Below are 12927 nucleotides of genomic sequence, written 5' to 3'. Positions count from 1 at the left end.
CACGTGACCAGCACAGACAAAATGTAAGGGGTTGTGTTTCAAATGTACTCTTATAAAAATGCCAAAGGGAAGGCAAAGCCTAAGGAATAGCGACACTTATGATTTGGAGAACTTCCAACAAGTAACACAGCTCAGCCCCACGTTCCAAGCTGTGAATGAGCTCCAGCTATTTGGGAAATTATGATGATTTTAGATGCGTTTGGGTAGATATGTTGCTCTGCCTCTAAACACAGGGAAGGGAGGAAAGAAGGAGAAAGATGCTCAAGGAGAAAAACCCCTTTGGAGGAAAGACCAAATTGTTGGAAAGCTCTGAAGTGTTCGCATTAATGTCATGTCATTACTCCATATTGCTGCACAGGTTAATATAATTGGGTTACTGTGTGTGAGCAATGATCCATAGCATGTTATGGCACTGAAACAAATGACATTTAACCAAGAGATTTGTAAGGCACCTTGTTATCTGCATGGTGAGCAATTGCAAGGGAGAGTCAGATTGCTAGACGAGCGACTGACAAATTAGTTGTTGGGTTTACTGGACAGCTTGGATTTATAACCTCACAAATCCAACATAATTTATTAGATCCATAAACAGACAGATCCAGTGTTTTTACTTAGATTACGCTCTTATTGCAGTCTCTGATCCTGTCCTGTTTGCAATGCTGTATTATTCATGCAGCACTCAGTCCTCTTGGGTGGAGGCAAGGTGAGCTGAGATCAATCAGAAGCTGCAAGTTTTTTAGCAAAAAAAAAAAACAAAAAAAAAATTACAGCCCAGTTAATAAAATTATAATTTGCAGTTGGTGGTCCCACACTTGAACTTTAGTCTCTCCAAAGAGAAAAGGATGCAAATAGAAGGGATTGGTAAAAGATGCAAATTCAGCTCAGTAAAATATCTACTCTATTTCTTGATAGAACAGAGGTCAAAGCTCTTGCCTGTATGCTAAAAACAATAAAAACAAACAAGCTGAATGAGATACAGGAGGCAAAAAGGGCTCAGTCCCACCTGGATAGTCATGCTGGTCTGTTTCCACCTTGGCCTCTGGGAGGACGAAATATCCCCATTTCATTCTGTCTTTTCTGGGCTGAGCAGCAGAAGGCTCAGCACTGCCCTGACTGCAGGACAAAGCTTTGTCCTTTCTGGAAGGGCTTTCTTTACAAACTCATTGAAAAAGAACATTTAGCTTCCACAGGCAGATTATTCTAAACCTTTAACTGGTGTCAGTCCCCCAATATCTATCTGCTATGACTTAGGTCAATGACTTCTCTTTCTTTCCCTAGAGACATAGAAAAGAAATAATTATCCCCCTCTTTATGCTCCCCCCCAACAGGTTAGAGGACAGTTATCAGGGATGTCAGCACCCTGTGCACTTCACTGTCCCCTGCAGCCCTCCTTTCCTCTTCCCACCATGGCCAAATCCAAACCTTTGCCCTTTTTTCAGCATCAGTTTGGCAGCCCTGTAACCATTCCCCTTTGCAGGGCCCCCGTGTCCCCTGTCCCTGGTGGCACAGGGTGCCCAGAGCTGGATCCGGGCTCCCCTGGCCCTCAGGGGGTCGGCTCAGGGGAGTCACTGTGTCCCTCCAGCTTTTTCCATTTGAGGAAATGATGAAATATTGCCTCTGTTCAGAGCCTTGGCTCACACCGAAATTTTTATGAGGTGATAAAATGATCACCTTTGGGCTCGTGGCTGCTGACTTAGACCAAAACTACACCACCCAAGAGAGTGTTCTTGCTCCTAATCCAGCTGGCACTTGGGATCACTTGCTTTCCAGGTTAGAGGACAGTTTGTTTGGGCTAGAAAAACTCCAGAGAGATGTCCAAGTTTTTTGGATATTCCTGATAGCAAATCTGACCTCCATCTCTTATGTAACCTTTCCCTTCTCTGAATAAAATTTTAAAGCTCCTCTCATAGGTTGGGTTGATCAAAAATAACCTGGGGAGGCTTGTGAAGCTAGCTCTGAGGTTGGGCTGTAAAACTCTGGATTAAGTACTGAAAATAAGAGAGGAGTCCAAACTCAGTCAAAGTTCTGAAAGCCATGGGCTGCTGGGTGAGTTTGGAATCCCAAGCAGAGATGTGGAGCTGCACAAATATCTTTCAGCACACACAAACAACCCAGGGCTGAGTTTGTAATTTGTTAAGCTGAACAAAAAAATGAGAAACTTGCATCAAGTGCCACTGTCACTGACAAGGTGCTGGAGAGGACATGGCTGGGATCAGAAAGCAGGGCAGGGCCTGGCTGGTACTGACTGGGCAGTGCCAATCCCTCCCCCAAGAGCACTGCTGAGCCTGGGCTGGGCTCTGCTCTTTGCTTCGCCACAGCTACAGCCCCTCACAGCCCTGCTGAATGAGTCCTTCAGGGGTTCCCCTCGTGTAAAGCTGCTATTGTTAAAATAAACACGCATTTAGCTGCACCATCTAGTATTTCACAAGCCTGAGGTTCAGCAGTTGGAACTCATCTCCCTCAGCCTTGAAACAGGAGGCAACACGAATGAGGGATTGGAACATTTTCAAGGCAAACACCAGAGGATTTTATTGGTGCAGGTTTGGTGTGGCTGTCACTGCACGGGGCTGTGACACCACCTGGAACAGCACAGTGCAAGATCCCAGCTACCACTCTCCTAAACACATTTCACAACCAGCCGCTGGGGCAGCTTGGACTGCTGTAATCAGGTGTGCTGGACACTTCAATCCATACCCGTGTCAGTGTTAAACCCTGAATGAACTGGAGAAATAGAGAAGCCAACCCTGCCTATCCCTGCCTACTGTCTTCCTGAGCAGGTTTTGCTGAGTTTCTTTCTTGGAATAATTTGATTCATTTTTAATATTTAAAAATATTACAGACCAAGTTCATGCCCAGTTTAACATCAATTAATTTACCAATGGGCAAAGCCAGTGAAAAACTTATGACTTAAAAAGAGCAATCCAACATTCTTTCTTGTTTTCTTTGAAGCAGGTTCTATACAAAGAGGCAATAACAGATTTTATATAAAATGCCTAATTAAAGCAAGCCCCAAACGATGCATTTTCATTTTGTGGCATTCAGGAAGAAAAAAAAAAAAAAAAAGCAACCCCAGCCCTACTAATAATTACTAAAAAGGAAACTCAGCAGGGTAAGCAGAAGGAAACATGGAAGGCAGTGGAGGAGGAGAAATGCTCAGCATATGGAGGGGTTAACTAAATCTGAGCCTGTGATAATGCTCTTGTGTTTGCCAGGGAGACTGGGGAGAAAATCCTAATGGACCTACTGGAAACTGTTAATGCATTTTGGTTATGTGTACAAAAAGGACATGAAGCCAACACAAGTGGCTAATGAAAAATTATGTGAGCATTCAGCAGCAAACATTATTCAGAGCCCTGATGGTGGTGGGGAGATGTGAATGACGCTGGTCAGGTGAAGAGCTGGAAAACCTGGTGCAGTATCACCTTTCAGACTGAGTGCTGCCAGCACACTTAGGGAAGCGTTGAATCATAGCTGGAAGATGAGATATTGCTTTAGGGAGATGCAGAGAGGCATGTTACTAGCATATACTTCAACCCAGAGAAAACAGTCATTTGTTTCACAGGTGAATAAATAAGCATTTCCTTGAGCAAGCCCAGCCATCCAGCAGCATGCAGGGCTGTCACGGAGGGTTTCATGACCAGAAAAAAAATGGTGCCTGTTCCCACTAATGGGGAAATTTCATGGCTAGATATAATTCACACCTATGTTGCTCCCAGACTCTTGGACTGTCACAGCTTTGGGCTGGGGTTTCTCTTTGTGCAGCACCTGTTCCAGTGGGAGGATTGCTTCAGGATGGAAACCTCTCTGTGTGGCCACAGAAAAATACACACATGGTCTTGAATACCCCAGCTGTAGCTTCCTCATGGACAAAGGGAGATGGGCACACAACACGAATTTCTAGAACACCTGGATTGTAGGAAAAATGGCTTTGAAAAGTTTTTCTTTCCACTGATATTTTCTCTGTATTTTCACTGGAATTTGAGGAAAGAAAAATGCATCTCTTTTTTCCTCATCAGCTTATTGGGATACTGCAAATCTCAAAAATTTCATTTTGGGGTTGGGGTCTCTTGCCCTACTCTTAGTTGTCAGCAAGAGCAAGGGTACTAAAAGACCCATTCATTTTCAAGACAAGAAAGAAAATTCTCCTTTCTGTTGCTGCCATGAGGCTGAGATGCAGAAAATGGGGATACAGAGGTGTCCAGCTGTGACCTTTTGCTGAGGTGGACTCCTAAATTCATTTGTCTCATGGCCATGGTCCTTCCTTGTGTCACCATGAGGAGAGCAAAGAGGGAGCCAGGAAGTCTCCTCCTGTCCTTTAGTTGTGCTGGTGATGCTTTGGGCATCTAGGTTACTTTAGGTCTTTGATTTTTTTAGGTCTCATTTGAGGAAATCATGAACTCTCTTTCTTGAGAAGGGATGATATTTCCCTTAATTTAAACAACTTTGAGCAAACAAGAACCAATTTGGATGTACTTTCCCATTTAATATTTGCATGATTTATGCTTCCAGGCAACCCTTCTGCTCTCCTGTTTATATGCCCTCCAAGCTCATTTTTTAACTATAGTTAATCACACTGAAGGAAAACATAACTCACAGGGAGAGGATGATGGCCAACTTTAAAACTGGGGCTACAGTACTGGATGTCAGCTCTGCTGCTAAAAATAACTACCCTGGGACAGGTGCCTTCCCTGGACAGCAAAATTTAATGCCACTTTTTAAAATCCTGGCTAGCAGAAGCCTTGGAAAGGAAGAAACCCTTTAGCATTTGGGGAAGGAAGGATTGGTATTCCCAGTCCAGGAGCTGAATGCTGCTTGTTTGAAGTACTGACAGACAAACTGGCTGGACATGAAGCAAACAGCAGAGGCTCAGAGCACTTTGCCTTCTTACCCTTGTCATAGTTTAGGTTGGGAAATGTCAGGCTGAGTAATTCCTAATCTGTTAATGCTGTTATTAGCTGTACAGTAAAAGGAAGTCCATCTGTACCTCCAAAACACAGCTCAGGGATAGGCAGGTGGGACTCAGAATAAAGGAAGAAGTAGGAAAAATGCTTTGTGCCATGTTTCTTTCTCTGCACAGAAACTGTTTCAAGCTCCTCCAGGTGGAAAACATCTACCCATACTCAGGTTGTGCTCCCTGATGTTCCTTTAACCAAGTACCAACTCATCAGCACCCAAATTCCCCAGGCAAACTCACAGACCAGCAGTCCTGGGACCAGGGTGAGACCTGCACCTCCGGGGAACAAGGAAGAAAGGAAAAGAGAAATGTGAGAGAAGCAGTTTGTGAGCAGTTGAGGAAATATGTGCAAGTTGTTTTTCTCTGCGAGCTTGGCAGATGGACAGGGCACTGTCTGTGCAATCCATCCGCAGCAGGGATTCACTCTGCTAAATGCACTCAATGTTTTAGCAATAGAGTTGGCAATACATAAAAAATGGTGTTTAACTGCATTGGCAGGTCCCAGCAAGCCAGGGAAGAGGGGAACCGAGGGCTGGCCGTGACTAGCCAAGGGTTTCTGTTTCCTGGGAGGTTTACACCCCACAGCTCAGCTGGAGCAGGCAGCAGCGTCCCTGCAGAGCAGAGCTGGGCTTGCGGGATTGGTCTCAGGGTGCAAGTGAGCCCACAAAATCCACAGCTGCTACAGAGCTGTCAGGGAATTACAGACAGGATCTCTCTCCTTGCTCTCCAAATGTAAAGTTCAGCTTAATATCACGCTGGTTCTCTGCATGGTTTGGTTTCTTTTTCTTTCCCAGTGGGATGAGAAGCCTCCCCAGGTGGCAGGACATGAGTATCCCCGGAACCTCGTCAAGCCCCTGAGGGAGTGAACAAGCAGCCTCAGCAAACAGAAGCTCTCAGGTTTCTCACACCTCCCAGAGACATCTCAGCTATGTGAGGCAGCACTTCCCTCCACCTGCAGCTCCCAGGAGCCTGCCTTGCCAGGCTGGGGGAGAAAGCAAGGGAACAACGCAGCTCCAGGGGAGCAGCCTCATCTCCAATAACCCATTTATTCCTCATTCTTGACAGAAGTGTCCTTTGCTCCTTTCAGGTGCTAAACCAAATCCAACTGGATTTTCAGGGTTCAGCTGCTCCCAAGCCCCTCACCCACTGTCGGTAGTGCAGGGAATGCTGGTTCATGGGTCTGGGAGAGCAAGCAGGAATTATAACATCTTGCATGATTTCCATATGTTTTGTGCCAAATTATTCACACCTCATTCTTCCTTTTTACAACACCAGGAAAAAAATTGAATCAATTAGCTCTAAATCCTCCTTTACTTCCAGGGCAGGGGAGAGGAGAGGATACCTCTGCACAACACCTGAGAGGATACAGGGAAGTTTTTTTCCTGTGGTTGAGTCCTAGGGCCAAACACATCATCTGGAAGGATACAGTCGCTTTTACAGACTGTCATTTTCTAGCAATTATAATTTCACACACATTTACCTAAGGACAATTCTGAAAAACAAGAAAAGTGTCAAGAAAACAAATGATATTGCTGCCTTTCTTCAAAAAGCATTGTAGATGCTTTTCAGATAGTGAATACATTTAAAAGCAGGAAAATAATTTTAAATAAGAATGTATCTCTTCAAAAGGAGACACCATATCAGATACTGATGTAAGAGGTAAATTCAGGAGTGCCAAGTGCAGGAAAGTCCCCCTTTTCTTTGTAGGACGTAATTAATGGAAAAGGCTTACTCAGATTGCCAAAAACCAATGGAGAGGGTTCAATATACAGTTGACTACGTCAATATTTCTGTTCAGCATAGGTATTCTATCATTTTTATTCAATATTGAAAATTCTAAATATGAATTCACTTCCACGTGTGATTACAAAGCCATCTGGTTTTCCAGTGCCAACTCTGCACAAAGGACAAGGTTTCAGTTTGAAGCCATTCCCTCTTGCCCAGTCTGTCCCTACATGTCCTTCTAAATTGTCCCTCAACAACAGGACATGATGACCTTTTGAACTGAAAGAGAGAAGATTTGATTGGATATTAGGAAAAATTCTTTCCTCTGAGGGTGGGGAGACCCTGTCACAGGGCGCTCAGATCCCTGGAAGTTTCCAAGGCCACTTGGGCTTGGAGCACCCTGGGACAGTGGAAGGTGTCCCTGCCCATGGCAGGAGGTGGGACAAGATGGGCTTTAAGGTCCCTTCCAACCCAAACCATTCCAGAATTCTATGATTTATGTTATCCTTGTGACCACTTTGAAACTAACTCCTTGCATAGCAGAGATAATGTTTTAGTCTTTCTGAACAGATCACCTGGGTTTATGGGTGGTGACAACCTCAATAGAAAGTAGAAAATGAAGCCAGAATGATCGACAGCTGTATTTTTATTTGTTTTGTGCTATCCAATCAGCACTAATTGTTACCTCTTTTAATAGGATATGGTTTCATTGGTATTTTGACACAGGATCTTGTTTTGGTACAAAGTCAAAGTCCTGTGCTGCTCCAAATTAGGTCAACTAAAGGAATCCAGCATCTGTGCAAGAGTCCAGGTCACAGAGCTATTTGTGGAATGGATACTGTACAGTTTTTGTGAGTGCATGATATATGAACTGTATGTATTACCTTGATAAATTGTTTTTAAATATTTCCTCCTTTTTATTAATTGAAGAGGAAACTCATGCATCAATGACATTTTTATGCTGGTTTACACATAAATTATTTCCCTGTGATGTTCATTTTTATTATTATTGCCGATATTATAGCAAATGCATTTTTTTTTGCCTTGTAAACAAGATTTTGCTTACAGCTAAATGAAAAGAAGAGAAGTTAATCACGTTGAAATAATAGGTTTAAAAAGGTAATTCAGTAATGTTTGGCTGATGTTTAATCTTCCCCAATAGAAGCCATGCTGAGAGAAATGACAGAAATTCTGCTTTTGTAATTAAACTGTATTCATCACTGGCAGGGCAGCTGAAGGAGAGCTGAAATAATGCAGTGCCTGCTGGCTCCTGGCAGAGCCTTCCAAGCAGGGACTTCAAGGTTTGTTAAGTGACTGTGGTGGCTGCAAGCCTTGAAAATGAAGAGCATCATCACAGCTTTCAGCGTAAGAGCATGACATTGTGGGTCTTTTTTGCAGGAGGGTGTGAAGACTTTTCTGAGCCCATCAGAAAAGGTGCCTCTGAAAACAGCACCCATCTCTCTGCAAAAGAGTAGAAACAATCACTCAAGATATGTCCAGGGGCCTTTTTCCCACAAGAGCTCAATGTCTTAGTGTTACATGTTTTTCTGAATCTGATCGCTGGTCAACCACTCTGGATCCATCATCTCCAGTTCCAGGTCTGACTGCTCCTCCTTAGCACTTCTGAAAGAAATCCAGCACTGGACAGGACCTGGGAGCCCAAACCCCACAGGGAGCAGTGAAAGGCTCAGAAGGCTTTGGAGGGGCCACCTTTGCCATAAGTCAGCCTCACACTGTCTGCCCATGCTTGAGTAAATCAGTAGTTCTCAGCAGCTCGGAAGCCCAGCAGATTTTTTACATTTGTTCTTTGGTTTGCTTTCTGCTCAGCAGCTGAACAGTCAAATGGCATTTTAGTACATGAGCTCTGAATGAAAGTTACATTTCCCTTTTTTGCCCTCTACAGTTTGAACCTCCAGCAAACTTCCCCCTGCAGCTCTGGAAAATATAAACAGTCCTTTCACTGTTAGAAGGCAGACATGACCAAGCTTTGATTTGTGATTTTCTAGGGAAGAACTGTATCATCCCTCAATGAGAAGATCTGTACGTTGGAGTGGCAGAAGCAGGTCAGTCTCAAACAGCACCTAATTAGGCAGATTTCTGTTGTTTAGCCAAGCAGATGTATCCATCACTGAACATTAGATGCTGCATCATCCACTTATAACAGCTTCCAGCTCCTTTAAAATGCAGAAATAGGAAATCTCCTTTGCTTCTTGGTTGGTGCTTTAACCCGTGCAGTAGCAATCACTTCCAAGGTATCAGTAAGAAAATTAATTAAGTGGCTGGGAATGAGCTCAGTGGTTTCCCAGCTTTGGGATCTGCATTTAAGGCATTTCCTAACAAAAGGAAAGCAATGAAAACATTTGATTCTTTCCCCAGGCAGGTTTTCATTCTCTCCCACCCTCTCTAAGGTCAGGTGAATTTTTTCTCAAGGAGTTTAAAAGCTGAACAAGTATAAGCTGTATTGGATGGAACAAGGAGTCTCTTCAAACAATGCTGCTCTGGGGCTCATTGGCCCCCACACTCAGTCCTGCTTGGAGGAGCCAACAGGAGTAAGTTCAGTATCATGAGGAGAGAGTTTTCTGCCTCAAACCACCACACCAAGGCTCTTTCCCAAGCCATGCTGCAGCCAAACCTCACTGGTGTCTGCCCTTCACCAAGAAAAGGTCAAGAGTGCAGAAAATCCTGTGTTACACCATTCACGTCACAACCCTGTGTCAGGATCCCACATCCCACTTTTTATGTCATGTCCCAATGTTAAGAATAATACTTAGAGCTTCCTAGAGAGCAATTTTATCCAGCAGGAGTGGTGAGGATGATGTGCTCTTGGTCTGCCCTATCACCCTCAGTTCACAGTAAGCTCATTCAGAGAGCACTGGGTGCCTGAACCCTGAGATCTGGTACCACGCTCACCTGTGCTCACAGGTAACTGAATCATCTCCATGGTCTTACTGCTAAAAAAAATAAGTTTCTATGTCAGTGTATTGATACTTTCAAACACTTTTACCTAGTGGCCTCAGCTTCCAAGTCTCACACACCTTTCTCAAGCCTGGGATAGTTTACACTCAGAAACCATAGCAGATTAAGGATGATCCCTCATGACCTATATATCCATTATGCATCTGACCGAGGTTTCACAAAATGCAACAACTTTGCTAAACAACAAGAGCCCACAGCATGTCGTGGGAAATGTATTCTGAACTGAGCAGGGGAGCTTAACACACAGAAATTACTGTTTGCCTAATACACAACAATTTCTTTCCAAACAAAATGCTGCTTTTCCAACCCTTTTTTTTTTTTTTTTTGTGAAAAAGTCTGATTTTTTTACTGAAGAATTTTCCGCTTTTCCATTTTTATAAAAGTTAAAAATGAAAGTTAATTTTTCCCACCGGTTCAAAGGGGCTGTGTGGATTGAGCATCTACAGTGCATCCTTACCTAAAACTATCAGCATCAGCCCCATAACCTGTTTTAGAATCACCTGAACTCAGTGCATAAAGCAATTTTTTTTAAACATACTGCTCAGTATTACTAAGTTTTTAAAAAGTTATGAAGATGTTTTTACTGAGAAATATTTGCAAGTTTCAGATGGCTGGCAGATGTGTTAAAGAACATATGATTCAAATAGAAAACCTTTCTTTTTATTGCTGAAACACTAATAAGAGTGCACTTTAATATGCCTTAATGTGTTACTCCTTAATTGACAACAGATGTTTCCTGAACAGCACTTTTTAAAAGACGTGCCGCACTTCAAAACAAGCAGAAATAAAGCCTTACTGTACATACAAGAGCTTCCAAAAACAACGCCTCCCCTTGCCAATAATTGTTTTTAAAAACAGCATTCTGGATTATTTGAAAATCAATATTAAGTCCCACGGAATATGTCAGAGTAGATCTGATGTTATTTCAACAGAACCTTAACACAGCCTGTGCTCAAGGTCTCCTTCTGCTTTCCCTCCAGCCTCCAGAATGGGAGTCATCACGCAGCCCTCAATGTTGGATCTGAAGAGAATGGAAAAATCCACCCTCTCAAGTATCCAGCCACCTGGACAGACAGAGAAAACGTGCAGCAGAATCAATGCACCTCACCTGAGGAGCATGGACAATTATTTTTATGCTTATGTGTAAAATATTCCAAGATTTGGAACCTCCTCATGCCCCATCTGCTGACACAACACCAAGAAGACAGGAAAGGCTGCTCCTTTAGCCCAGGGATTCCACAAGGCCAGGTGACAAATGGCAAGGGATTGTCGCTGAGGTGAGCAGGACTGCAAGTACTTCTATCATCACGGGACAGGAAAGGAGGTTTTCCCTCATTATCTTGCCAAAGTCTTGCTCCAACTCCAGATCAAAGCAGCTCTCTCAACGTGTCTCAGAACACACAGAGACTTTCACAGGGATGGAGCTTTCACCATTCTCAATACGGTCCCAAGTACTGATAATTTGTAAATCTGTTTATTACTGAAAATGGGTATGATTATGAAGGGCTAGAGAGGGCTCAAGTCATGTGAGAAAAGAGAATAAAGAATAATAACTCAGCCCCTTCTCCTTCCAAAGTCTCTTGGTAGACTAAACCATGCTTTGAAGTGCAGAACTGGTTCCAGAAATTATGTCCTGCCCAATGCTGCTGTCATTGGTGTCACTGTGACCCAGGACAGGGCACAATCAACCTGGGCATCGGCTCTGAAGCTCTTAACTTCAAATCTCCTCGTGCTAAAGGAGGAGTTAATCTGAAATGAACTTAATTTATTTCTCCTTCCCCTTCCTTTGAAAGGTTAATAACGTTTTTATTTTCTCAGCCTTAATTTTTAGAATATTTCCACTGTGTGTTGTTGCAGGACAAGTCTAGTGTTGCAAAGCAAACACCACTGTGCCAAATCCAAGAGAGATGAGCCTGGTGCTGGGCAGGGGAGGTGCTGCCTCTGGGACTCACAAGCTCCAGGCAGGTCCTGGTGTTGGAGTGAGAGAGGCCACACATTTGGATCCTCTGAACACTTTTTGCAGGCCTAATGGCTGCAAAGGCAATAAACAGCAAAAATAATCACAGCAGCACAAGGCGAGCAAGAAAAGTCAGAAAAAACACAGAATTTTATTATCTCCACAAAAGGAGACGGATGAACATAATCCAATTATTGATGGGGAGAGATCAGAGGGTGACCATCCTTTGGAAATCACAGGATCAGTGTTACCAACCTCAGGAGGGCTGCTGGTGTCCTGGGAAAACGAGACTTGCAGGATTTACTGTGCTGCCCCCCAAACCCACCCAGAAGCAGCCCCAAAGCCCCGGCGTGCGCCGGCCCCGAGCAGGGCTGTTTGATGTGTGTGTGATGCTCCCACGCTGGGCTCCCAAACCCCGCTGAGACCCGTGGCAACAAATGACAGAATCCTTAAATACAGCCAAGCTGTGGTCAGTGTTTATTTATTTTTGTTATGTAAACAGCCCCATCGCTTTGGGTTATTACAGTTTAGCTTGAAAGGCATTCGATCATTTAAAGTGACTTGCTGCTATAAAAGCTTTTTTTTAAAAAAAAAAAAAGAACTTTGTTAAAATGCTAAGTAATTGACAGTGCTTTTTGTTACCCTGCTTATAAAATACAAATCATAGGGTAATAAATATTATTCATTTAGAGCTGATGCAAACCAAATGTTTTCTTCCTTAAAATACCCATAAAAGTGAAGTTTTATCTTCCATCTGGCAATGCCTCTTATGCCAAAATGTTCTGAGTGGAATTGCATTAATAAGAAGACATCAAGAGAAATATGTTACTTGTATCCTTTAATATGCCTTTGTAAACTGAGATACACGTTGGCCTTCTATCAATAAGCATCTCTACCTGTGGGGTTTGAGAAGGATTAATAGAGAAGAACCATTATAGGATGAAAGGACAGAGCATGCTGGGAGAAAAATGAAAATCAAACATCCACCAGTGCATACACTTCCTTCCAGGATAATATTTAGATTTTATTTTATTTTCTTAATTTAAATATATATATATATATATATATATAAAACGTTTAAGCTGGTTTTAGATAGCACACATCTGTACTGCAATAAGGCCATTTTCAAACGTACAGCTCTCAGTGGGATATTTATTTAATTCGTATTGGTTTTGGACCTCAGCCTATAATGAGAAAAGATATGGGCACATGCCTGAGACGGTGGCTGCAACTGGGACTTTTTTGAACATTAAAGTAGAAAAAGCCTTTGCACGTAGGAAGGGTTTAGTGAAAATTCAATAACTTTTGCTTCAGA

The sequence above is a fragment of the Chamaea fasciata genome, unplaced genomic scaffold, assembly GCF_029207755.1.
Source record: "Chamaea fasciata isolate MVZ Bird 193981 ecotype frontalis unplaced genomic scaffold, bChaFas1.0.hap1 SCAF_17, whole genome shotgun sequence".
Lineage (NCBI taxonomy): Eukaryota > Metazoa > Chordata > Aves > Passeriformes > Sylviidae > Chamaea > Chamaea fasciata.
Note: the sequence above shows the minus strand (reverse complement) of the source record.